At 38.9% G+C, this 24,722-nt stretch overlaps 2 long non-coding RNA genes across 2 annotated transcripts in view; one reads left to right on the forward strand and one right to left on the reverse strand.

Annotated features, from left to right (window-relative positions):
• Positions 1 to 15,806, forward strand: part of LOC109502642 — a 52,152-nt gene extending 36,346 nt beyond the window's left edge. Inside the window, exon 4 of the long non-coding RNA XR_002161373.2 lies at positions 15,701 to 15,806. This is a non-coding gene — a long non-coding RNA (uncharacterized LOC109502642). The remainder of the gene's footprint in view (positions 1 to 15,700) is intronic.
• LOC109502629 overlaps positions 1 to 24,722 on the reverse strand; it is a 306,029-nt gene that overhangs the window by 91,316 nt on the left and 189,991 nt on the right. The window contains exon 11 of the long non-coding RNA XR_002161354.3: positions 11,510 to 11,658. This is a non-coding gene — a long non-coding RNA (uncharacterized LOC109502629). The remainder of the gene's footprint in view (positions 1 to 11,509; positions 11,659 to 24,722) is intronic.

A 24,722-nucleotide genomic window follows, 5' to 3' on the forward strand; every position in this document is an offset into this window, starting at 1 on the left:
CAGCTTTTTCCTTCCTCTCTTCGTTTATCATACTCTTCTCTCTGGCTCCCTCATTCAGTGTGGTGTGACTCCCACAAGTGGCTAAACCCAAGATGGGCTAGGGTCTGCCTGGCCACATTTCAGGTGAACATGATTTACCTGTTAAGCCTCTTTATCCACTCCGCACATTCCCCTGTTCTCCTGATGCCCTTGACTACTAATCTGTTGCCTATCTACTGTGTCCAGTTACTGACCTTACCATTGGAGCTTGACTTATAATCTATTCTATGTATCTGAAAATGATCTATTCCTCAATTTTCCTAAAAGATACAGATTTGTCTCTTTTCCTGGACTCTGAACTTTCACAGACAAACTTCAAAGAGGATCAATATCTTGCCTTTCCAATATCCAAAATGCCTAAAGACTTGATTCGCCACACTCAATTATAAGCCAACATGGGACTATGTACCCATTTTTTATATCTTTCAGAGTACCCAGCCCAGCCTTTTGTACCTACTAAGTCCATAAGTAAGTTAACAAATAAATGAAGAGTTGCCTACTGGGTGAATAGACTATAAAACACCTGGTATAGTGCATAGATGAAGTAGAATCTAATTTCAGAGGTACCACTTGTATTTCTTTCTTTCTGTACAAAGTGCCTAAGAAATATTTGTTCATGAAGATTACCAGAATTATTTGGTTTACAGTGTTTTTAATGTATTAGTTGCAATATATAAGACATCTACTACCTATCAGACACTAACTTAGATACTCTTTATAATTTTTAATTAAATAGCCCCCAAAATATGGGAGGTAAGTAAGTGTTGGGATCCCCTTTTTATAGTTTTATAAAGGCAAGTTAGGCAGATTCAGAGAGGTTACATAACTACGGATGATCTCCTAGGGAATAAGAAAGAGATTGATTTGATCCAAGGTCACTTTAATTTCAAATCCAAGACTTCATTCCTTCTACTACACTACACTGCCTCATTGAGAGAGTCCTATTAAAGTATTCCTCTTAAATCTGCAGGTGTTTTGGGGAGATGGTGGGACTAATACGTTGTCTTTAATCCATTACCACAAACTAGTTGACAAAAGCATCAAGCTATCTCCTAGCAGCAACAATGACCTTGTATAAATAGAAGTCAGGGTAGGTACACTGTAATGGGAGAAAAGGAGGTTTAAGATTTAAATAGGCATCTTCCCACATTAACAGGGAGGTGAGACTGTACTTCAGGACCCTATATGACCAAAGAATAAGATGATGACACCAAATGACCAGAAGGGAGAGAACCAGAAACCAAAAGAAGAAACTAATAGGACAATAAGGCAGATAAATGATGGGTACTGAGAAAGGTTTTTCTACTTCACAAAAGGAAAAGGGCAATTTCTCAGTTCTCTCTTTTCAGCATCTCTTGCTCTGATAGTAGGGATGGTCCTATCACTACACAAGATTAACAAGGTATGAGAGGATAAGAGAAGTAGAACAGATTCCACTCTGAAATAATACCAGCTTTTAAAGTTACCAAATGATGTATGAGGGCATCTTAAATTCAAGATATACTTTTAAAAACTAAAAGGATTCCCAGCTTGAATTAGGGGATAAAGTGAATGCAAGTATCCTAGAAAATAAATAGGAAAAAATAGAAGTGGAAATAGCAGTCAAGTGCAAAAGTAGGCACGAGGCTAAGGGAAATATTCTTACTTCAGATCCAAGGATCACCATAGAGAACCATGTAGGCAAGACATCAGTAGGTCTTTAGCGGAAGTAGTTATTGAAAAATAGAGTTCTCAGCCTCTCTTCTTCTGCTTAAAGAATACATCTTTAAGGCAGAACATTTCCATCTTAGGTAGTTAGTTAAACTTGAGAAGCTTAAATGTGTAGTCTTCTCTGATATAAACTAGGAATGTGCCCAACATCACTCTCGGGAGTAGCCTTCCTAATTTTCGTAAAAATCTTGCTTTTCACTTTCACTTATTCTCTTCAACTATGCATCTGCATTAATAAAAGTCCATATATGGTAATGGATGTTAGACTTACTGTGGTGATCCTTTCACAATATATACAAATTTAAACAAATATCAAATCATTCTACATGAAAAAAAAAGTTCTTTTAAGTATAGGCACAGATAGCCAATCTAACTGGATATAGTAAATGTTACAAATCCACCCTGAAGCCCTTGGATCCCTTTGACCTTTTCTGTGTCTTTGTGTTGGTTTTGTTGTGCTGTTGCTTTCTGTGGCCTTATCATGACTTTTCTTTTGAGGACCTGCTCAGGCTGCTGAGATGCACACACACAGGGAGCTGGACATGCCTGGGAGTTTGCATTCCCTCAGAGTAGTCCTAAGCCAATGACTGGTACAGGATGGTAAAAGTCCAGCTTTCTGGTCTCTGGTCAAGGGAGCTCTACCCTCCGTAGACTTGGCCTGAAATCACACCTCACACTCTTTTCTTACAGTGCTCTCTCCACTTCCTTCCTGCTTCCCTTGGGAGAACTTCCTTAATAAATTACTTGCCCAAGATTTCTCTTCTCAGAGTCAGCCTCTAGGGAACCTGACCTAAGACTCTAGCCAAATAAAAACTGACTGGAGTGGTTTGGGTAAAGCTTCAAAGAAGGCAATCGCAGACGAAGGAAAAGGGCACAGCATTGTCTTGGGAACTGGCTCAAGAGCATTTGGGTCTCAGTCAGTGCTTCTCTCCCCAGCACACTTCCATGTCACGCAAAGTGGTTTGATGCCTTTTGTGTGTCTTTCTGCCGCATGCCCCTCGCTACAGACAGCCTTCCCAAATTTTAGGCAGCCATGTCCAAGGACACTCAGGTTAGGAACATAAGACTGGTCACCTAAGTGTACCCTTTCATTAGAGGTGCACACACACACACACACACACACACACACACACACCCTGTTAAGTTGTGAGGTACACATGTGGATGAAGCTGAGGGCAAGTAGATGAAAGCCAATTCATGGAATACAGATATACTGGTATATTACTGTGAATATTTTATACTTCAAAATATACTAGTAATTATATACAAAAAAATTGTATAAGAACAGAACTATTTAGGTACCCCAGTTTACAAGTTTTATTAGCCTTTCACCCAGGTGTAATTACTTTGTATTCTAGAATAGATGATTAAGATATAATTCATCTTGCCAAAAAAAGGTATTTGTGTGGCAGGGGAGTGAGAGGGGCAAAGTGAATTGTGGCCTTTTCTTTCCACCTTACTACAGTTTACATGTTTCTTGGACCTGCCTCGTATTTTGTGGTACCAACAATCATTAAGGCAATTCAGAACACCATCTCTCAATCCTTCCCACTGCTCTTCTGTCAGAAGATATAACACACTATTAGTCACATGAACCCTATGGCCATGGTTTTCAATCAGTTTTAGCCCATAGTAACCCCACAACCCAACATATGCCTACACACAGGCTCATACATAATAAAAACATAAACACAATCAAAGCAAACATTTGGTAAAATAAGATTTGTTCTTCCTACCTGTGTTGCACTCTATTTTCCAATGTTTTCTGTTACAAACGAATCCATTTCATTTTTTAAAATGCTAACAGCAACCAACTAAATTGATTTCAAGGCCCATTAGTAGGTTACAACCAGTGCCTTGGGACATTAAGGGCTTCATCTAGATGCTAATATTCCTAGAAGAGTTGCCCCTGTAAGTTATTATCACCCACGAACACCTTGTTGTCCATCAGCTCATTATTCATGTAACAAATGTGTTTTGAGCACATGATCCAGGCAGGGGATGTTGGTGGAAGCCAAAAAGAATATAAGGAAAGAACCCCCCCCCCCCACCTTTAAAAGCTCACCATCAGGGTCCTTTGTTGTAAGCAATAGGAGTCTATTCTGGCTGATATAATATATAGGAGCTATATATTCTATATAGTATCTAGTTCTAAATGTAATTATAAAGAGTTATATAGTTACATAGGTAGATAGATAGATAGATAGATAGATAATAGAAAGAAAGAAAGAAAGAAAGAAAGAAAGAAAGAAAGAAAGAAAGAAAGAAAGAAAGAAAGAAAGAAAGAAAGAAAGAAAGAGGAAAAGTTTTCTCAGGACTATCAGAAGAGAGAGAGAACCAGATAGACAGTTGCATGGCCAAAGCCACAATCGTAGGCACATTCTAGAAGTGATCCACAACTACCCTGCTGGCTTTCCAAGCTGCATTCTATGTGGTCAGCACCCTGAGCCAGCCCTGGACTCATGGTCACTGCTGTCCTTAGAGAGTCCAGGTAGTGGACAGTGGCTCTTCCCAGTCCTAGGTGGACTATCTTATCACTGTTTTTCTTAAATACCAGCTCTTGAACCAAAGTCTGCAGTGATTATATGTGTTTGAACTTGGGCCATGTACATTTGTATGGTGACTTAGAACTTAGATTCTGGAATCAAATTCCTTGAGTTCAAATCTTGGCTTTTCAAATTACTTGCTGTGTGACCATGAGCAAGTTACTTTCTCTCTCTGTGCTTCAGGTTCCTGAACGGCATCAATTTGTTAATAGTATCTACTTCACAAGATTATTGAGGATTAAATGAGTTACTATGTGTCAAGTGCTTAGAAGTGATGATGTCTATTACGATGAGGAGTTGGAAAAGGGAGTATCTGGAGCTTTCAGATTTTATCACGGGAGACAGGCTTAGCACACAATCAAGACCCAAATGATGGGGAAATTTCCAAACCACATGATGGCAGTCATAAAAGAATGTCCAATGTCCATTATATAACCTGGTAGACTAGTTTAAAAGATGAGTCAAGTGATGCTCTTGGAGGTCAGGGCTCTGAGGGAATGAAACCCAGAATGGAATGAAGAGCAAGAACTATGGAGATATCTGCAGCCTTGGAGGCTCTGGACTGGGTAAGCCCTGCTGCCAGAAATCTTGAAAACAAACTCTCCAGAGGAAAGTTAGAGTGGAGAAAGAGGGAGGGATAAATGCCAGAGGCTTCCTCAGTTCACAATTTTGCCACGGGCTACTCCTATCCCTCTCCATCTGACATAATACAGCATTTTGGAGTACAAGTCTTCAAATACTTTTAGTCCTACATCCCCTAAAAGAATTTTGCAAACTATTTACACCCCACAAATTTTTAACATCTAGAATTTTTATCATAAATTTAAATAGTTGAAAAGGTTGTGATTTCTGGAATATAATATACATGCTTTAAATAGATTTTCCTCAAAATCTTGAAGTCTCAGACTTAGCTTTTTTAATTTATAGAAATTGTCTGTCCTTAGGGGGAAAATAGCAATTAAAGCACTCACTTTCAAATCTGTTGGGCAAAACAGACTTAATTTTTGTCAGAAAAAAAATATCTGACATTGTATTTTAATTGAAATGCATGTATTAATCTGTGTTCCTGGTTAACCATCTGACTTCTGAATTCCACTTCTAACACATATAATGGAAGCAAGGAGTCTTGACTTTAGTTTGAAACCTGATGAAATAACATGTTTCTCACTTAAGATTTTTCTATTACAAGTTCTCTCTCTCTCTCTCTCTCTCTCTCTCTCTCTCTCTCACACACACACACACACACACACACACACACACACACACACACAATGCTCCCTATGAGCTGTGAAGTCTCAAATTGTCCCTTGGGCACCTTGATAGTCCTGAACAATGCATCAGAGTCAAATTTAGAATGAATAAAGTGGGAGGGAGGTAACTATAGAAGGAGAGATGGGAAGAGAGAACCTATAGATTACAGACATATTCTTAGGTGGCCAATTTAAGAAAGAATTCATTTAGAAGTTAAAGAATGGAAGTTTGTTCCTTAAAACAATCCTAGCTTACATACTGTCTGGAAAATGTTCATGTATCCCCTGCACTATGTGTGTCCCAGTTTAAAACACGCACACACGCACACCTATTCTGGAACATTGTCTAACATGGCACTCTTTAAATCATTATACACTTGTTTTCCATTAGGATAGATGTAATAAATGTGTATGTTTTGTATCTAGAATTAGAGCCAATCAGGGCCAATATGGTAGAGTAGGTAACACTCTTCTCCCTAATCCCACCCCCCCCAACAAAAAAAGGAAAAGGATCATTTAGCAAATGATATTTTAGATGATACACTTATTTCTGCTGTCTTGCAAGTAGAAATAACTGCATCACATGATCAAGATTAAACCAATCGCAGGCAAGAGGAGAATTACCATGAGTGACTTATATAGATCGAGATGTATTCCTGAGTGAGCGATCAGCATATCTATCCTGAGGTAGATACTGAAACAGATTAGAGTTTCCTTTGCAAGAAAGAGAGGAAAATGGCTATTGGATTGACCATGAACAGGTAGCTAGCTGTGGGAGCTTAACTTTTTATGGGGTCCTACAACGCCTTTAGTTTCAAATCAATCTTGGCAAAATAATCTTGTGAAATGATATGAATATTTTATAAAGTGCTATGCCTTTTGAAGCAAATATATAATCCACACAAGGCAAACTTTAAGACAGTACGGAATTTTGCCAAAGCCCTTTAATGGAAAAGCCAATGGGTTGAGGAATCAAGAAGTCCTTAGTCCTCCACCTACCCTGGTGGTCAGCCTCAGGGCCTCAGAAGCCAACAACAGCAAACCACGTCTACAGAGGTCTGGCCTCTGGTCAAGGGCCTTTCCCCACCACATGCTCTAAGGAGCTTGTGCTGGCCACAAATATTTAGACACTTTTAAGCTCGATTCCCTGATTTTGTCAAATTTTTTTTTTTAATCTTTCTTTCTCTTTACATGTGCATGACTGACAGAATTCTATAGGAAATAAGAAATCTGTACAGCAACTTTTACACAATTTCAGGGCTCACAAAATCCTTAGGGAATTAATTCTGTGTACTGGAATTCCTATGCTACTCCATTTGTCATGGTAACTCCTGTGTGGCAAACAATGTTTTCTACTCCCAGTCATTCACTTGCTCCTTGAGTGATTAGAAACTGAAATCCTTAGGTAGACTCAAAGCTAAATAAGTACATGAGTGAATGAGGAAAGGAAGGAAGGGAAGTAGTAAGAAAAACATACTAAATGCAAAGCACCTAGCCAAATTCCTCTGCAGTAAGCAAGTTTAGCCTTTCTCCTAAGAAGGGCAGATATTTTTGCTTTTTTCTCTCCCTTCAGTTCCCTTGAATTTGTCTCAAGCAGTTGTCCAGCAGTTGTAAAAACTCCATGAAATTACTAAAACGGATTGAAGCTGAGACATGACAAAATGCTGGAGAGATTCACTTTGGGTGAGCAATGCTGAAAACCTGAATAGCTCTGCAGGTCTCAGGAGCATAGAGAAGCAAGAGCAATGCCTTATGCAGGGCTCTAATTTAGCAAGAGCATTGAGAAGTTTGAAACTGAGGAGAAATAACATATAAGACAGCCAATTCAATACTAGACCATTTAATACACAGCTCAAGACTTTGCTTTCAGTGTTAGGCTTCCATGAGGACAAATGGCAAATTTTACTCTGTTAATAACACCAAATGAGAAGAAATGTAGCCCTACCCCTACCCCCACTGGTATAATAGTTCTCTTGTGAGTGGTGAATTTAGTTTCATCTCTAACCTGTTCTTCCAACAACACTGAATATTATTAAAGATGTGTCTTGAGATTATATTTTCTCATTTTTTTAGACCTTTTAACTAGAATGAGTTTTATATAAACAACAACTGAGGGGTTCCCCAGATTTGATCTTCTGTCTAAAGTATAAGCCTTTATATTCTTTTTTTTAAATTTTTTAAAATGTTTTTTATTTATTTTTGAGACAGAGAGAGACACACCATGAGCAGGGGAGGAGCAGAGAGAGAGGGAGACACAGAATCTGAAGCAGGCTCCGGGCTCTGAGCTGTCAGCACAGAGCCCAACGCGGGGCTCAAACTCATGGACTGTGAGATCATGACCTGAACTGAAGTTGGACGCCCAACCAACTGAGCCACCCAGGCGTCCCCAAGCCTTTATATTCTACAAAAGAGGTGACATTGTCCTGCACGCATGGCATGGTGACTGGAAGACTGTTATGGAGGGAGGTGAAAGATCCATGGCAATCTACCTGTTCATTGTCAACCTAGTAGTCATTTCCTGCCCTTCCTTGTAAAGGGAACTCTAATCTGTTTCAGGGTCCACCACCTCAGGGCACATGTCCTGACCCTGAGTCTACAAAAGTCTACCTAAGACACTCGTGGCCATCTCCCTCCTCTTGTCTGTGATTGGTTTAGTCTTGAGCATATGATGTAGTTCTGACCCACTAGCAAGACAGAAAGCCACGGAGAGCTCCCAACAAAGGTTCCTTTATGCAAAAATCATGACACCAAGAAGATGCAATCCATTTGTTCTTCTGGATATTGTGACTGGACAGGACAGCTGGTATTTGTGCAGTCATTTCACAACTATGTTGGGAACTAACCTGAACACAAAGCCAAGTCATTAAGCATGGCAGAACAGAAGATGGAAACAACTTGGATTCTTGATGATGGCATTGATGTGCTGAACTAAATAGTCTAGGCAGTGCCCTATTTTGCCTCTTCTCATGTCCTTGTTATTTAAACCTCCTGTGGTAGCTTTAACATATGTCCACAATTCTTTCACTCTTTTCCTTCTAGGAGGTGGAACCTAAATCTCCTCGAGTGTGAGCTGGACTTAGTGACTCACTTCTAAGTGAATAAAGCACAAGTGACAGTATACAACCTCAGAGACAAGATCTTGAAAGGCACCACAGCTTCCTTTTCACTCTCTCTCTCTCTCCCCCTATCACTCATGTTCAGTGAAGCTAGCTATCATGTCATGAACATGCACAAGCAGCCTAAGGAGACATACATGTGGTGAGGAACTGAGGTCACCTGCCAAGAGACATGTAGGTGAGCCATCTTGGAAACACACCTTCCAGTCCCAGCCAGGCCTCAAGATGACTGCAGTCTCTGCCTACATCCTGACTACAACTTCCTAAGAGACTCTTAGCCAGAACAATCCGGCTAAGTCATTCCTGAATTCCCAGCTCACAGAGACTGTGACACCTTTGTCGTTTTAACAAACTACATATGGGGAAATTGTTGTACAACAGTAGATAGTGAGGATACTTTTTAAAATTCGGTCTAACATTTTCTGACAAAGGTATGTTAATTAATAAAATGCTCTAAAAGACAGCATTCCAAAGCCACAGAGTTACAGGTCCTCTGGTTCGTTTTCCTTCTCTAAAAGTCTATATAATGCTATCTGAGATAAAGAGACATCTTTCTCATCAGGCCTTCCAAAAAAGGAGCTAACAGTTGCTCCAGGGGCTTTACTTTCACAACCATCTGGTGAGAGGCTAAAATCCCTCTGGTCATGATTAAACAATTGCATCTCATTGCATCCCTAGAATTGACTAGTGTTTCCCAAACTCTCTGACATAAAAAGGATCCTGAATAATATTAACAGATATTCTACCAAAAAAAAGGAGAGGAAAACTAGAGACTCAAAATATGTACACAGCATATTGAACAGTTCAGAAAAGTTTTTCAACAAAGACACCCGCTTCGCTTTTGTTTAACCCAGAATTTCTCAAGTTTAAGGTGACCATAAACTGTCCCCTTCATGCTCCTTCCCCCTCAACAAAAATACCTATAAGCATTGCTTGGGATATAAATTTTCTTCAGAACGTAGGGAAACATGAGTGTGGATGAGAAAGAGCTCATCACAATACACTGAATGAATGTATTAGCATGAATGATCAAAATAATCCAGCACTATACTCAAAATACCATAACCATCCTACAGAGACACAGTCACATCCACTATCTGAGTAATCCAAAGTATCTAAGTTTAGACTTAGATTACAAGTCAGAAATGGTACAAGTCAAGAATTACCAATGTGCAATCAGTAGCAAAATAGGACTCATGCACATTTACTCAAAATTAAAGTGCTTTTCTCCAAAAAGATTAGTTTCTTCATTCCCATTATGCAAAAAAAAAAAAAAAAAATCTGTTCCCCCTTTTAAAATGTTTAGTATTTCAGATGAATGTTTCCTCTCAAATATTTGGTATATGGAAAAAAACCTCTTAAAGAGAATTTTGAAATATTGATATCTGGTATGTAAGACCCCAAATGAGCACACCAATGCTAGTTAAAACTCAAATAATTCACTGATGATGCAGGCAATGCAGCCAATAGAGCCAAGGAAGCCAAGCTCTCTTGACTGGTAGTGCCAGTCCTTGGACTGTATCCTTCTGTTAAGCCCACAAATCAAGTGAAGCAAGCCCCACACTCCTGAATAAGTAGGAAGATCACATAGCAGTTCATTAGGACTTGCCCCAACCAGACATGGTCACATAAGGTAGATGGTTCTGCTCTGGAGTTGGGCCAAATGTGACATGACCAGAATACCTCTAACTTCTTAGTATTACACTCTTTTGCCTCTTAAAAATCAAACCCACAATTATTTAATCCTTCAGCAAAAATGAGATTTATGAAGAGAAATGTATGCAAGTGGGTATGTGAGGAGCCCTACTTCCCCCTCCATCCTCATAGGTCTCTATCTTTGATTCCTGATGTTTCACCATGCCCACCGTATTGATTCAAGCAAGGGCATGAATCCTTTTCTTAGTCCCCTTAGTACAAATGGAGATATGCTGTCATTTGGGAAAGTATCTGACATCTAAAAAGGGATCCCCCAAAGAAAATAAACTGATTAATTATGGAGTAATGTTTGAGTGGTCAAGTTTCAAAAGGATGGGATTCTGAAGCTACAGCTATACATTGGCCCTAATGGCTAGTAAATCTGTTTGGACTCCTTCCTGGTTTCTTCTGTTAGTTACCCCTTAAGTGGTTAGCCCTTTCCCTATAATCCTTTATTGACAGAGTGTATTACCATCTGAGTCAAGGATAAAATGGCTATCTTCTTTCTCACCCACATCCATTACCCTGAACTATCCAAGTTCCTTATTTTCTGTGACATGAGAGATTCTCATCTACAGCTTTCTTAACTTAGCATATCCAATGGTCAGCAAACCCATGAAGGGTATTATTGCACAGTTCCAAAATCTCTAAGAGCTTCAAGGCACCTGTACCATTCATTTTTCTTTGCTTGAGAGAAAAACAGATATTGCATGGTAGACTGCGCTCACAAAGAGAACTCACAGCTACTACTCTAGAAGCTAGGGAGGACTTAGATGGTGTCAGAAACCAGAGATGGTCCATGAATGGCATCACACAGGACCTGAACAGACCTTGGCTGCCTTAGTCTAGCTTCTCCGTTGAGCCAGACATGAGTGACTCTGAGACTTTTCCTGGACTCTCAGGTGAAAGAAAATGTGCCTGCAGTTCCAGGATGGGAACCAGCCCACACTGCCGACTGCCTTAAGCAATGAGCTACTTAGTATTTGATTTATGCGAGGCCCAACAGAGATTTATTCCAAGTGGACTGTTGTGCCAGTGCAGGTGCCTGAGAAACCTGGAGATAGTAGGACTGTCCTGGAAGGACAGAGAACATCATGGGGGGAACAAGCAGCAAACCCAAGATGGAGGAGGCAGTAACTTTAGCGAGACTTACCTACACAACTTTGAGAGGCTGAAGAATAGATCACCCACACGGCCAGATGCTGCTTTGCCTGTGGGAGTTACTGTCCTCGAAGAACACATTCTGGATGGAGACGCAAAGCATGGTGATGTGGGTGAGTAGGAGGAGCTTGAGAGGGCCACCTAGAAAAGAAAGAGGACTTTTATAGGATTTTTGGGGGTAGTTTTAGTAATTATTTTTCTAGAAGAGAAATGTAGATGTACAGCATTTTTGAAAGCTAACTGATAATTTCCCACCAATATTTCCCCACTTTTCCCTTCCCTACCTTACACTCAGAGCCACCAGGCTGTGTACATAACCACATGGAAGAGAGGTGACAGCAAAAAGGTAGAGATTAAAAAAAATATTCTATCCAATCCCCAAACACTAAAAGAGAGAAGCTGTTTACTTAATGTAGGAAATAGGACCTTAGACAACACCCTAGAGATCTCTATACCCTAGCATGGTTTGCACTTACCAAAGAATACCAATAGACCTGGAAGGCCAGGAGCAAAGGAACAAGAGAATCTCAACAGACCCACAGAGACCAAGGACTGATACCTAGAGAGGAGGATGGACATTCCCAGCAGGGAAAGATGCTGCCCAGACAAATGCAGCTTTACCCCCTTCCACACAGTAGTACTTACTACACATGTACTTTGAAATGTAGCTATAAATCTTAGGGGATGAGGGAATGAGGACATCTTAAGTTTGTGCCATGTCAATGAAATAAAATAAAAATTAATTGAACTGTGGGGGGAAAATAAGGTCTTGTCTTATTTGAGGTAAGATTATTCGTGCAACAATTACATTAAAAATGTAGGCTATAATTGTAATTCCCACCCCTTTTTCAGAAATGTAAAGTGTACATTTTTTTTTAATATGAAATTTGTTGTCAAATTGGTTTCCATACAACACCCAGTGCTCATCCCAACAGATGCCCTCCTCAATTCCCATCACCCACTTTACCCTCCCTCCCACCCCCATCAACCCTTAGTTTATTCTCAGTTTTTAAGAGTCTCTCTCTCTCGTGCTCTAGTTTCTCTTCAGATCGCATAAACACTCTTTTAAGAGTCTCTTATGGTTCTTAGAAGAAGGGAATACAGTCCACTATCATTTTAATGGTATGTTCTAGGCACATGTGAATAAGAGTCTGTAGTAGTTTTCTGTAGCTGCCATAACCACGGATCACAAACTGGGTGGTTTCAACAACAGAAAGTCATTCTCTCATAGTTCTATAGACTAGAAGTCAGAAATCAAGGGGTCAGCAGGACCATGCTTTCTCTGAAGGCTCAAAGAGAGAATCCTTCCTTGCCTCTTCCTAGTTTCTGGTGTGGTTGTTGGCAATCCTTGGTACCCCATGGCTCATAAACACATCACTCCAATCTCTGCCTCATCCCTGTCTTCCACATATTCTCTTCCATGTCTGTCACTGTGCCTCTTAAGTACACCAGTCATACTGAATTACAGGGTATGGTCATCTTACCTAATTACATCGACAATAGCCCTATTTCCAAATAAAGTCACATTCTGAGCTTCTGGAGATAGCATGAATTTGGGGAAGGGGGCACTGTTCAATCCAGTATAGTACCCATTGCCATGCTGCCTTCACAGCTGCATCCCAAATGCACAATTAAAATCCTCTTAATTCTCTACAGAGAGAGCAGAGACCAAAGGACAACTTTTGACAAATTTTCTACTAAAGGAGCATAGAAAAGTCATTGAAATGTAGCAAAGTAAATTATAATCCTACTAGCCATGGTTCCTTTCAACGTCAGCAGTTCTAGGCCCATCCAGGTATCTCCTTGACTAATCCAAGAGCGGATTCCATGGACAGAAACCAACTTATTCCCACCAATGAAAGTATTCTTGACTCTTTGGTCTTGGAAAGTAGACTTGAGGCCCCAGAGAACTGTTTATCCTTCCCTAGGGTCCAGGGTCTAATTCCCTTTCATTTTCTACTCTTGGACGAATTTTTTTTTTTTTTTTAACAAGATAACTGGCAATAGTAATGTCCCTTCAGGAGAATAGTACCTTCTACCTTCAGAAGAAGAGAGTGGTCTTATGTAATTAATTAAGAAAGAAAGAAAGAAAGAAAGTCTTACTATCATTCATGACATAATTACAGCAGAGCTTAGAAGTTACACTTCAGTACATTCTGAGGTTTTCAGTTTTAAAGGACACCAAAAATTAAGACGACAATCTTATTCAGTTAACTTAGCAACTCAATGTAGCTTCCAGGAGTCCAGGGGTCACATCTGTCTTTCTCACTAGAGTAATTCCCACAGCAGAATCCTCCATGTGATAAGTGAGCTCAACCACAATTCACTGAACGAATGAATCAAAGTTGAATTGTACAAGCCTTTTAAATGCTTTTTTTGATCTCCTCCCCAGCATAAAGTAATGATCATTCCTACTCTCCCTTTCAAATACAAAGCTCCTACACAGAACTCTCAACACTTACTCCCTTCTCCCCACAAAATCATACATTACCCGGGGAAAAAGTATCAGCATAAGGCACAGCTATTTAACTGCACACAGAGGAAAGAAACATGAAACATCCTTCCTCCCCCCAAAAGCAACTAAGTTCTAGCAGACACCGCTCTGGTTAAAGATAAGGCAACTATGTAAATTATAAAATAGAACTCCTGGGTAACCAAAGGACCCATCTATTTTCCCCAAACAAAGGAATATCCTCTTCCCAGGTCTCTGATTCTATCTAGAAATGTGTCAAGGACATTTTTCTGGCTTCTCTACTTCCATCCTTGTGCCCCATCTGCCCTTCCTCCTGTCCTACCAGGTAGCTCTCCATCCGGGTTGACACCAGCCTCTTATCCACACCCCTTGTGGGTTCACTGGGCCCACCATTCTGCAGCTCCAATCCACCTGCCTGTTTAAGATTTAGGTTGTCCAAAACTGACCATTGACTTTTGACCTGCTATTGACTTCTCAGTCTTTCCTTTTGAAATGCTCCTTATGCTGACTTCTGCCATTTCTGGCTTCCCTGTCTTGCTCATGTAATTTAACCTCAACATCTATCTGCCCCTCTGCCTTCTGACTCCTCTCTGGCTCAGCTTTCCTTCAGTATTTCCTCTGGCCTTGTGTCTATCCAGCCCTTCTTAGATTACCAGTCACCCTGGCCGTAGCCTTTGAGTTCTTGTAGTAACACACTCCTCCCTGGCCATCCTCCCCAAGGACACTAGACTTCTGTCTCTCACTATCCACCTCACTGGGCACTGCAATCCTTTGTCCATATTCCTTGTCTGTAATATGAAGACCTTCACAAATGGATCCTTACATCCTCTCCCTGTTCTACTTGCTGCACATGAGGATTATCATACGGGTCATCAGATTACTGAACACTAATTATCCAACACTAAAGTTGGATAAACACTTTATAAACCCAAACTACCCAAATCTACACTGTGAGATATTGTCAGTAACTGCATCTCATTTTTGTTTTATTTTATAATAGATTATACAGTTTTTAGTTCAATTTAAAAAAGTTAATCTTAGCATCTAGACAAGTGAAATTTGAACTTAAAAATTTTCTAAGTTTGCTTCTTCCTTGAGAAAGAACAGTATGAGTATGAGCTCTGTAAGCAGATGGTCTTGTTTGAGTCTTAAATCTGTCACTTACTATATGCATGTCTTCTGGAGCAAATTACCTAAACTATGCCTCATTTTTTTCATCCAGAAACTGGGAATGATACTATTTCTAACTTCAAAGGCCTATTATAAGGTTGAAATGCCTTCAAACATGTAAAGGGCTTACAACAGAATTTAGAGCATAAAAAGCTTTCCATGAGTACTCACTACCATTATTATTGTTCCTGATTGAAGACTCAATCTACTGCAGTCAGCAGCTCAGAGGTCATCCATGAACTGTAACAATACTCGCAGAACCTTCTGGCAAAGCAATTAAGAAAGATGATGGCATCTCTATTACAAATATGTAGAAGTCTTTATTGGGGGGAAAAAAAGAGTGGAGCCCTACTGTCATGCCTTACAATAGCTGGAAAAGCAGTCCGGATCAGTCCATCACTGGAGAGGTTCTGATCTTACTACTTTAGCCATAAATCTAAGTAGACTCACAGATTGTTTTTTAATCAATAGTACCTAGAAACCATCTTCTTCTTTCCTTTTCTACCACTCTCCTCACAATAACTTTTATTCCTGATACAGAGTCCATGGATCCTCACATCCTCAAGCATGGAATACCATCTAGCAAACAAGCCAAATTCCTTACCAAGACTGAGGACTTCTCATAGCACACATTTGACACATTAGGTAGGTCATAGGAATAGGGATTCTGGCCTTATCCCTTTTGGAATGATGGGGAAAAATATAAGAAGCTCTCATTTCTTACAGAGACATTAACATCATAACCAAAGTACCAATTTCCTTTTAAAGATATTTTAGAACAATCATCATTTTCCTCAGATGATAGTCAATCCTCATTATTTGTGAATTTGCCTACTTGCTAAAATCTATTTGTAAGCCCAAAATCAATACTCGCAGGACTTTTGCAGTCATTAGTAGGCATCGAGTGCAAAAAATTTGAGTTGCTCCATGTGCAAGTTCCCAGATGAGGTCAAACAATGCAATGTTCTGCCTTCTTGTTTCAGCTCTCATACTGTAAGTAAGTATTCTTTTCATGATCTATTTAGTGCACATTTTTCACAGTTTTGTGCCTTTTGTCAGTGATTCTACAGTTTAAAAGGGCCCAAGAGTAGTGTCAAAGTGCTTCTAGTGCTCCTGAGTGCAAGAAGGCTGTGATGTGCTTAAGGGAGAAAAACAATGTGTTAGATAAGCTTCTCTCAGGCATAAGTTGTAGTGTTATTGGCCATGAGGTAAAAGTTACTGAATCAACAGTATATTAAATAAGGTGTCTTTACAGAGAAGCATACATAAAACAAGGTTATTGATCAGTTGATATAATGCTATGACCAGTCATTGGCAGGAAACTAACCATGTATTTCCCCTAGGGGCAATGGTTCAGTATTCACTAATTCAGTGTATATGGCAGCTTTATAAAACACAACATGAGTACAGTATAGACTATAACTGCAACAATGAAAATCAACTGTATATCCAAATCTGCATTAATTCATTCCAAGAATTCCCATTGCTAGCCACTCTAAAAGCAAAGTATAGTAGGTTTTCATAACAAAACTACTCCTCCAAAGTAAATTTACTTGTTATATAAACTGAAAAATTGATTTAAGGAATCCACCCTTTTATAATAAAGGTGTTGAATATACCTCACCTGAAAGAGAACTGTGAGATAGCAAAAACAAAATTTAGTCTAAGAATGGAGATAAAAGAAAAAATAAAACAAAAACCATTATTGAACTGGGAGTTATCACTCCCTTTTCCACTTCCTGATTTAAATGTCACACCCTCTGAGGGTGCCTGGGTGGCTAAGTCAATTAAGGTTCAGACTCCATTTCGGTTCAGGTCGTGATCTCACTATTCATGTATTCAAGCCCCTTGTCAGGCTCTGCACTGACAGCACCAAGCTTGCTTGGGATTCTCTCTCTCCCTCTCTCTTTGCCCCTCCCCTGCTTGTGCTCTCTCTCTTTCTCTCAAGATAAACTTTTAAAAAAATGCCAAGCCCTCTATCCCATCAGCCCACCAGATAGCAGAGAGATGACAGGCAACTATCACCAGCCATGAGGTTCTACTGACAAGGAGATCAGAGTCTCTTTGTTTATCTAATCTTCCAGGCCCACAAGAAAAGAGCTCAGTAGACATATACCTCCCTTCCTTTTCATCTTATAGAACAAAAACAGGTATGGCTTTCTCTACCACCCATCACCAGCTAATGCACCTCAGGATGGGCCCTGGCTCCAGGATAGAAAGAAAAGGTGAGTGGCCTAGTGCAAAGAATTAGGAGTATCTAAGACCACCTTCACTTTTAAAACCTAATGCAAGGTTAGAGGCTCCTTAAGACCCTCTCTGGCACCAGTCTCAAGTTTGAGTTTCCCCAAGACCATCCTCAGGTTCAACACAGTGCTAGAAGACCCAGGGAACTCAGCAAAAACCATTATACTCATGGTTATTATTTATTATAGTGAAAGGTTATAGGTCAAAAAGTAGCCAAGGAAAGAGGCACATAGGACAGCAGTCAAGAGTTCCAGGCATGAGCCTCCAGTTGTCCTCTGCCAGTGGAATCATGCAAACAGTGCCTATTTCTCCCAGCAATCATCTCTGACAATATAGAGAGCACAGAGAATTGCCTACCCAGGGAAGACCACCCAAAGTACACCAGAATGTACATTTTTGTTTTATGACATCAATTTCTTTTTTTGGATAAGGAAAAAAGGGATTCCTGCCTCAAGGTTGTTCCTGGGAAAAACCAGAATGACTATGGGATCCCAGCCACCTTTGGGTTACAAGCAAATAAATGGACAAACTTCCCTTTCCCAAACAACTGCAAATTATAAAGGAGGAAATCAATAAAAAATCATCTGGCTTATTGTCTGATTGTTTAATTATCTTGTTACAATCAGGAGTTTAATACTTGGAGTGAAAGCTCAAAATCATACTTTTTTGTACTAGTTTTCTAGGGCTTTTATATATAACACAATAACACAGAGTGGGTGGCTTAAACAACAGAAATTTATTTCTCACAATTCTAGACACAAAGTCCAAGATCAAGGTGCCAGCAGGGCTGGTTTCTTCTGAGACCTCTCTCTGGCTTGTAGATGGCTGTCTTCTCCCTATGTCCTCACAGGGTCTTCCCTCTATGTGTGTCTGTGTCCTAATCTCTTTTTCTCATAAGGACACCAATCATATTAAATTTATGTCCTTTATAATGACCTCATTTTAACTTAATTACCTCTTTAAAGACCTAATCTCCAAATACGTCACCCTCTGAGGTACTGGGGGTTAAGATTTCAACATACAAATTTGGAGGTGGAAGTGGGGGTCAATTTAGTACTTGATACTTTTTACAATTAATGAATACAAAGCTGGTATTAGAACTTTATGACAGGACATCTAAGAATGGGATTAATAGCTAAAAGCCTTAGTGATTCTGGCCTGGAGCATGGCTTACATGTCTTAGAAGTAATTTAAGAAGTTGACCTAAGAGAATCCAATCAATGGAAAGTAAATCTTTCAATTATGTTATTGTCTACATAGATTCTATATTTTCTTTCCTAAAGATATTTAACTTTTATTATATGGACACAATAATTTACTACTGATTAATCTGCACCATGTGTGGACTCAGGATTTGACTCTTGGTAATGTTTGGTCCAACATTTTGTAAAGTAACAAAACTAGAAAACTACCTTTTTTTTTTTTTTTTTTTTTTTTCTTTTGTGTTAAGAGTACCTGTCTCAGGGATCAACTCCATAAGGCATTATCTTTTTCTCATAAATATCGTTTTATTAACTTATCCTCACAACAGACATTTTCTTTATTTTCTTACGGTAATCATCTTAGGAAAAAGTGTTTGCCAGTATTTGATAGCTATTTGTTAATAAAATTTTAATTCTGATGCTTACCATAAAGTGTTTAATATCATTTAATATTGTTATTGAGAATGACATCAGATAACACTAAAATAAAAATTACTCATATTTGCTTCAATTGTGGACATTCTGAATTTTTTCACCTAAAAAAGTCTCATGAGATTTGTATTCCCATCTGATAAGTGAGAGTCATGATCACATGTGACGGAGTCATTACTCAGACCCCTGATGCTGGTTAAAAACAGTCTCTAAAATAGGCTCTGTTGCTTTTCCTGGTGTCTTGGCTGCACTGTACTACATCTACAACACTGCAGGTGTCTTTCATTCACTGCAGAGCAGTTTGTGCCATTGAATAACAGCAAGTGTGCATGTTCCACTTTCTATGCAGCTTTGACAGTTGGTTCCCCTTTTGCATCTCCATTCTGTCCCCTGGTGAATTCAATACCACATTAAGAAAGCACCCTACTATTGCTCACTCTTCAACAATAATAGCTAACATTTGTCAGGATACACTAGGTTTCAGTTACGCTTCTTTCTGTGAAATGCATTCTCTTGCCTACAACATTCTCTTCTAGCCCACATCAAGGATCCCTTTGATTAGGACTTCCAAATTGCTATTTTCAACAATGATGTCTCTGAGTTCCAAACCAGTTTTTTCAAGTCCTTACTCAAATTCAGCAAGAACAAAACTCAACTTTCAATGAATTCACCTTCCCTACCATTTCTCTATTTACAATAATCCTTTGTTGCATCGAAGTCCCAATCATTATATACTCAATATCTCGGAATCATCTTCAACTCTCCGTTATCCCTCTTATTTGATTAGCTAGCAATTTCCACCCATGTCTCTCTTAAAAATTTTTTATTATTTGTATCTATTCCTACATCTCTATCCCAATAGATTAACACACCAAGGCAATAACTCTTTCTTTAAGTTTAGGTAACACCCTCATCACTCTTCATGTATGTATTCTCTTCATTTATCAGTGTTTGCTATGCACTTCTACCCAAATAGTCATCCTAATGTACAACTCTTATCATGCTATGTGTTTCCAAAATAAAATAGCTTTAGGATATACATCATAAAGTCCAACATTTATCTTAGTTTTCAGTGCCTTGTATGACCTGATCCTATTTGCTGTAGTTTCTTTTGAAGACCTCTTAAGTAAGAGGGAAAGGAAGAGAAGAAAGGATAAAAAGGAAAGGGAAGGAAAATGTAAAAGGAAAGATGGAAGAAGAGAGGAAAATGGAAAAGAATATCTTTGTTGGAAATGACAGCCACCAACTTCAAAATAAATTAACCACAAAAATGAAATCATTGACACATATAACTAGGAATGTAAGAGCTGAATTTGGCTTTTGAATAGTTGGATCCAGGGTCCTACATGATATCATTAGTACACTGTGTTTCTATTTCACAGCCCTGTTTTCCTCGGTGTCTGCTTTATTCTCAGTCAAGGTTTCTGTAAAAAGATGGAAATGATCTAAACCAGTTTAGCAAGCCTATTTAGATAGCATTGGTTTACCTTACATCTTGTCCCCAACTCTGAGCCAATCACAGTGACCAAGGACAAATGATATGGTCATTAATCTGACTTGAAATATATCCTCTTCCTTAGAGTTAGTCAGTGTGAGCCCCACCCGAACTAAATGGATGGAGAGTGGGGGAGAGGAAACTCTTCAAAAAGATTGTGATGTGACATAACACATGTATGTAAGAACTAAATTTGTAAAAGTTAGTGAGAATACTTACCAATATGGAATTGCCAATTCTACTAATCATCCATTGGTGAGATCTTGTCAACTTAATTCAGTTTCCTTTTTACTTTACTTTCTTTCACTCACTCACACTCATACACACACAACAAACACAAAATAGGCATCGAATTTATGCCACCAGCTGCTCCAAAAAAAAAACAAGATCCTCAAATGAACCTTGACAAAGTACTTCCAAAATTACAAATGACAAATGTGTATGGAGTTAAGTATGGGCTTTACATTGAAGATCCCCACAATATTAATTTATATATGTATAGAGCTATGGATTTTAAAGAACTCTCATGTTAAAGCTTTTTTTTTCTTTTCTTTTTTTTCTTTGTTGCTACTTATTAAACTTACATCTTAATGAAACGACGATGTTAGTTGAAAGTTGCTCTAAGCACAATGATGTTTTCAGGAGAAAACTATATGACTTTTCAATTGCTTGTACTTATCAGTTTCTTTTTCTTTACTTTCTTTTTTTCTTTTGGGCAGAAGGTTTATGCAGAGCTAGAATAAACAATCCTAAAATTTGTGTGGAACCACAGAAGACCTCAAACAGCCAAAGCAATCTTGAAAAAGAAAAGCAAAGCTGAAAGCATCACAATTCCGGACTTCAAGTTATATTACAAAGCTCTAGTGATCCAGACAGTATGGTAATGGCACAAAAACGGATACATAGATCAATAGAACAGAAGAGAAAACCCAGAAATTGACCCACAACTATATGGTCAATTAATCTTTAACAAAGCAGGAGAGAATACCAATGGAAAAAAAGACAGTCTCTTTAGCAAATGGTGATGGGAAAACTATACAGCAACATGCAAAAGAATGAAACTGGACCACTTTCTTACACCATACAGAAAAATAAGTTCAAAATGTATGAAAGACTTAAATGTGAGACAGGAAACCATTAAAATCCTAGAAGAGAACACAGGCACTAACTTCTTTGACCTCGGCCTGAACAACTTCTTTCTAGATAGGTCTCCTGAGGCAAGAGAAACAAGGGCAAAAATAAACTATTGGAACTACATCAAAATAAAAAAAAAATGTGCATAGCAAAGGAAACAATTAAAAAAAATAAAAGGTAACTTTCATGTAAGGCCTTTTTTTTAAATATAGTTTCAAGTTTTTATTTAAATTCCAGTTAGTTAAAATACAGTGTAATATTAGTTTCAGATGTAGGATTTAATGTCATCACTTACATACAACACCCAGTGCTCATCACAAGTGTCCTCCTTAATACCCATCACCCATTTAACCCATCCTCCCACCACCTCCCTTCCAGCAGCCCTCAGTTTGTTCTCCATAGTTAAGAGTCTGTTTTATGGTTTGCCCTCTCCCTTTTTCCCCCACTATGTTCATTTATTTGGTTTCTTAAATTCCACATATGAGTGAAATCATATGGTATTTGTTTTTCTCTGACTTACTTCACTTAGCATAATAATCTCTAGCTCCATCCATGTTGTTGCAAATGGCAAGATTTCGTTCTTTATGGTTGAGTAATATTCCACTATATATACTCTATCCTCTTTATCCATTCATCTGTTGATGGACATTTGGGCTCATGGATTTGAAGAACAAATATTGTTAAAATGTCTATACTACCCAACATCTACACATTTAACACACTTACTATCAAAATACCAACAGCATTTTTCACAGAAGCCAGGACAAAAAAATCCTAAAATTTGTATGGAACCACAAAAGACCCCAAATAACCAAAGTGATCTTGAAAAAGAAAAGCAATGCTGAAAGCATCACAATTCCAACTATGATTCAAACTATGTTACAAAGCTCTAGTGTTCAAGATAGTATGGTGCCAGCACAAAAACAGACACACAGATCAACAGAAAGCCCAGAAATGGACCCACAACTATATGTTCAACTAATCTTTGACAAAACAGGAAAGAATATCTAATGGAAAAAAGATAGCCCCTACAGCAAAAGGTGTTGGGAAAACTGGACAGCAACATGCAAAAGAATAAAATTGGACCACTCTCCTACACCATACAGAAAAGTAAATTTGAAATGGATGAAAGGCCTAAATGTGACACAGAATACCATTAAAATCCTAGAGGAAAGCATAGGCAGTAACCTCTTTCACATCGGCCTTAGCAACTTCTTTCTAGATATGTCTCCAGAGGCAAGGGAAACAGAAGGAAAAATGAACTATTTGGACTTCATCAAGATAAAAGTCTTCTGCACAACGAAGGAAACAATCAACAAAACTAAAAGGCAACCTTTGGAATGGAAGAAGATACTTGTAAATGACCTATCTGATGAAGGGTTAATATCCAAATATATAAAGAATTTATCAAACTCAACACCCAAAAAACACATAATCCAGTTTTAAAATGGGCAGAAGACATCAAGTTTTTCAAAGAAAACATCCAGATGGCTAACAGACATATGAAAAGATGCTCAAAGTTACTCATCATCAGGGAAATACAAATCAAAACTACAATGATATCACTTCACACCTGTCAGAATGGCTAAAATTAATACCACAGGAAACAAAAGATGATGGTGGGGATGTGGAGAAAGGGCAAATCTCTTACACCATTGGTGGGAATGCGAACTGGTGCAGCCACTCTGGAAAACAGTGTGGAATTTCCTCAAAAAGCTAAAAATAGAACTACCCTACAATCCAGCAATTGCACTACTAGGGATTTGCCCAAAGGATACAAAAATACTGATTGGAAGGGACACATGCACCCTGATGTTTATAGCAGCATTATCAACAATAGCCAATCATATTAAATCCTAGGTGATCTGAATAACACCACCATGAAATACAGTTTTTCATTTTACACACAATGCATTCATTTCTCAGGAGACAGTAAAAGATAGTCCCCTGAAAACTTCTCAGTTGTCATGTAAAATTGGTCATTTCCTCCAGCTCTATTCTCATTCTTTCCAGTAAAGTTCCTTGTGAAGAAGGCATATGGAGGTGCCTCATACTGCCTCTGCCAGAGCTCATTTTTTAAGGGGTTGACAATTGTTCAGAGAGCACTGTATTTCCTCTTTGTTCTCCTGCCCAATGAGAAAATAAATTTCCATTGATCCCACCTCCACCCAAAGAATAGCCCAACTTCTTCCAAAATTATTTCTGCTTCTCCTTCCAATCATATGTCCTTCTGAGTTTTATAGTCAACCCAATGGGAAGCCAAAATCAAACCCAACCAACTGAGAAACATAAAAGTTCTTGTAACGAAGAATAAGAAAATGCTAATCTCTGCACTATTATTCCCAATACTTTTCTAAAACATAATTTAGCTAGTAAACTTTAATTCTCCTATGGCAGTGGCTATTTGTGTTTTGTTTGTTTGTTAATGTTTTTATTTATTTTTGAGACAGAGACAGAGCATGAGCAGGGGAGGGGCAGAGAGAGAGAGAGAGAGAGAGAGACAGAGAGACAGAATCTGAAGAAGGCTCCAGGCTCTGACCTTCAGCACAGAGCCCGACTCGGGGCTCGACCTCACAGACCGTGAGATCATGACCTGAGCTGAAGTTGGCCGCTTAAATGACTGAGCCACCCAGGCACTCCTGGCAGTGGCTATTTGTAATATTCAGAAACACATTCTATAGTTTTAATGTTCTCAACAAGTGTAACTTTGACATTTTAAAAGGTATAAATTCAAAGAAATAATGTAAAACTATGGAAATCCCTGTTTTTTTAAATTCTTCTTCCATAATATTTCATAGTTGACTATACACAGTAGCTACTTTAAAATGTTTTCCTGGGGCACCTGGATGGCTCAGTCAGTTGACTGTCACAGTCTCACAGTGAGGTCACAGTCTCACAGTGTATGGGTTTGAGCCCCGCGTCGGCCTCTGTGCTGATGCCTCAGAGCCTGGCACCTGCTTTGGATCCTGTGTCTCCCTCTCTCTCTGCCTCTCCCCCACTTTGGTTCTCTCTCTCTCTCTCTCTTTCTCTCTCTCTCAAAAACAAATACATAAAT

This window comes from Felis catus, chromosome A1 (assembly GCF_018350175.1).
Source record: "Felis catus isolate Fca126 chromosome A1, F.catus_Fca126_mat1.0, whole genome shotgun sequence".
NCBI lineage: Eukaryota > Metazoa > Chordata > Mammalia > Carnivora > Felidae > Felis > Felis catus.